Here is a 3,764-nt window from a genome sequence, read left to right as displayed (position 1 = left end):
TGATCCTTTCCAAAGAAGTATTCAGGTATTTGTCTTCAATCTCATTAATTCTGTCTTCCATTGCATCAATTCTACTCCTTTGCCCTTCCAATGTGTTATTTATTTCTGACAATTTAGTATTAATCTTCTGGATTTCTATCTGTAGATTTAGAATCATTTCTAATTTTTCATTTCTTTTGTCATTTTTTTCTTGTATTTTCTTCCAAAATTCTCCTAGGGTTTTTTTCTGTGTTTTCTTTGGTCTGTCTCACAATCCTTTGAAGATACCTAAATATAATTCTTTTGAATTCTTTATCAGAGAGTTCCAATTCTGCTTCTTCCTCAGGGATGTGTTCTGGGTCTATATCCTGCTCCCTTGTTTCTACCACTTTATCTTGCTTCTTTGTGTGGACTGAGATGGTCTGTTTTCTCTGAGACATCATGGCATTGTTGTATTTAGATCTCTGTTAAGTGTTTGTGAAGAGCAGCCAAGGGTATTCAGGCTCTTGTTGGTGGTTTTTTATCATTGGCCCATTGGTGGAGAAAGAGATGGTGGCTCTCACTCAGTAAGTGAAGCTGCAGGAGGTGTGGGTGTAGTTGTGTCTTATGGTGACTGTTGCTGTCTTCTACTCAGTTAGACAAAAATTACAATTGAATAACCATAAAAAACCTAAAAGCACATGGACAAAAAATACACCATGTAATCACATAGGAACAGTAGCAAAAAAAAAAAAGGGAAAAGGAAGAAGAAAAAAACAAGAAAACCTGCAATACCTGGGGAAAGGGCACTAAGAGAAAAAAGGTAGAGAAGGAGAATAATGAAGAAAAAGTGGGAAAAATGCAAAAATAAAATCAAGCAATGGGGTTAACCAGAGAAAAAATGGGGAAAAAAAAATTAATTGAAAAAAAAAAATTCAACCAGGAACCAGGAAAAGAAAAAAAGCTGAAAACTCTGATGTGGGAGAGGAAGAATAAAGAATAATAGTAAAAGGGACAAAAGTAGTATTAGTAATAGTAGTTTTAAAATAGACAAATACAAGAAAACTAAACCACAGATAAAAGAAAGAGAAAAAGGAAAAAAAATAAAAAGAAAAAAATTGATGGATGACAGAGCAGGGCACCCAGGCTTCGTCTGAGAACATAGACTGGGATGGAGTTCTTGCAGGCCCAGAAGATGGGTCAGAGTGGGGGATGGCTGCACCTCCGTTCACCAAGCAGGTGTGGGGTAGAAGAGTAACAAGAGGAATGTCTCACCCTTTCAGTTGTGCAGGTCTGGAGTGTTCTTGGGGTTACTGACAAGCAGAACCTATTCTTAAGCTCTGGAATCTGGTAGAGTGCTGTCTCTTTAAATATCCAAAATGGTCAAGCCACTTGTAAACATTCAAAATGGCAGTGCCCTCCGGATAGGCAAAAGTTCACAGCTCAGCCTGCCTTCCTCTCCCCCGCTGCTTCACCTTTTATTCCCCAGCCACCAGAGCAGTCCTCCATGCAGTCCTTTGCTAGCAGGGATGATTTTTAGCTTAATTTTTAGGTCCTACCACCACTCAGGAATCTCCAAGCTGTCTGTGCCATCAGGATCGCTCAGGATTGCTGCCAGACTGCAGCTCCATAGGCTCCTTTTTTGGTGTTTTCATGCAAATTCTTCTTCTAGTTGGCATTTAGTCCACTTCTATATCCTCCCCTTCAAGGCTCAGGGGTCCAGGATTATCTTCTGTGCCTGTGTTAATTGGTTCCCCTTTTCTTTGTTGAAGAGGGTCTGTGCAGTCTTTCTGCCTATTCTTCCATCTTGGAATCCTCCCCCAGTACACAAAAATAATTATACGGTCTTCAAGTATTTTAAAATCAGGTGGAAGAGTCAGATAGAAAAGTTGAACAACTTAAGAACATAAATGCCTCGTGATATGTCTAAGACATAGCTAAACCAAAGAAACCAAACTCACTGCAATTGAGTCATTTCTGACTCAGAGCTACCCTCATTGAGTTTCTAAGGCTGTAAATCTTTATGGAAGCTGATTGCCTCATCCTTCTTCCATGGAGTACCAAGTGGGTTTGAACCATCAGCCTTTTGGTTAGTAGCCAAATGCTTAACTACTATACCATCAGACCTCCTTAAGAAATATCTAAAGGTAGTATATTATTATTTTTTAAAAAATGAATTATCTAAATATGCTCTAGGTGTTTACAGAATGAAAATAAAACCAATTTATCCTAATGTAGTAGGAGAAGACAAAAGCAAGGGCAGTAATATAATTACAGATAAAAGTATTATGAGTTCAGTCTTAAAATATGAGTTGGGTATTTATGGAGTGAGCATAAATTCAGGCAAGTATCACAACTGGTAAAAGTATGGAGGAAAGCCAAATATATATATATATATATATATATTCAGTAGACAGTGAACTGACTTTCTGTGATAAAAGTGTGAAATGCTATAGGTTAGAGACACTATGAATAAAAAAATTATTCTCCTGAGGTAATGTTTGTTTAGAAGATATATTGTATATTTTATAATGTACTCAACTGACAAAACAATTTGGAGTATCTTGGCCTACTTAAGGAATTCTCTTATTCTGTGTGCATGAGATTGATTGAATGTAAGTTCAGAGTAGGATTTCTTCAAAAAGTTGCCCCCAGAGTGCAGTTCTAAGACCTGAATTTACTTTCTCTTATTTTTATCTCTCTGAAGATGTTGCTAACAACAACAAAATTATCTCTTCTGCCATCTACTTAACTCTCTTTTCTGCAACCTATCCCTGGATTCTTTTTTATTATTATTCTTAGCAGTATCTACTCAATCAATCTAAAATGGACATAAAATAGTTGACAAAAAGTTTGCAGAAGTAAATTCATGTATATTGAAACTTTCACAAATCAAACTTGAAACTGAGGAAGAATAACTGTGCTGTATTGAAAGTTTGTTATTTTTCCTTATGTAACCATAAACTGTTTGTCTAATTGGGTTGCAGATTCCTTAGAGGGCCAGCACTAAATATTATAGTTCTTTGTGTACACCATATGGTTGGTAGGAGCTCCTCTCAATAACTCCAGAGACAGAATTATACATTAATTTAGATGGGAACACATACCAACCGTATTTCTCTTCTCAGTGAATACTACAGAAGACTTCTGCCTCTTCCCCTCTCACCTCTCCCACCCTCTAGGGGTGGTTGGATAGTCTTCCCTCTACTTCTGGTGCATTGTATGTCTCTGATCTCACTGCTTTACTCTTTCAGGTACACCGATCTCTGTCTTGGACTCTCTAATCTAAACAATGCTTGTTTTTTTTTCAAGGTCTATTCTACTTACCTCAGCTGCTTTTATCACTTCCAACAGGGCATTACAAAAACATCCACTCCTACTCTGTATCTTCTTCACCTTGTTTATCTTTTCTCAATCTCTAATTTCCTCCTCGCTTATTATTCCCAACATACTGCATAACTCTCTAAATATTACTGATTGATGGTTGGTTCAGCATAATACAAAGGGGTTACTGACTCTATTGAAAAAACAGTGAGAACTATGACTTCCCACAAGCATGAGTAGGGAACAGGTAAACTCCTGCATGACAAATTGAGAAAATAAATGCTTTATCTTATTAGTTTCCACAGCCATGTGAATGAAACAGGTTAGATAGATCACTGCCATCAACTAAATTACAAACAGGGCTTAGGTTTATACTACTGCACTAGTGACCATTTATAATTATTATTATTATTGTTATTATTATTATTTATTGTGATTTGGGTGAAGATTTAGAGCAAATTCACTTTCCATATAGCAGTTCA

The sequence above is a fragment of the Orycteropus afer genome, unplaced genomic scaffold (assembly GCF_000298275.1).
Source record: "Orycteropus afer afer isolate SDZICR_OR568_19922 unplaced genomic scaffold, OryAfe1.0 scaffold00227, whole genome shotgun sequence".
Taxonomy (NCBI): Eukaryota; Metazoa; Chordata; class Mammalia; order Tubulidentata; family Orycteropodidae; genus Orycteropus; species Orycteropus afer.
The sequence above is the reverse complement of the archived record's forward strand: the minus strand, read 5'-3'. Positions refer to the sequence as shown.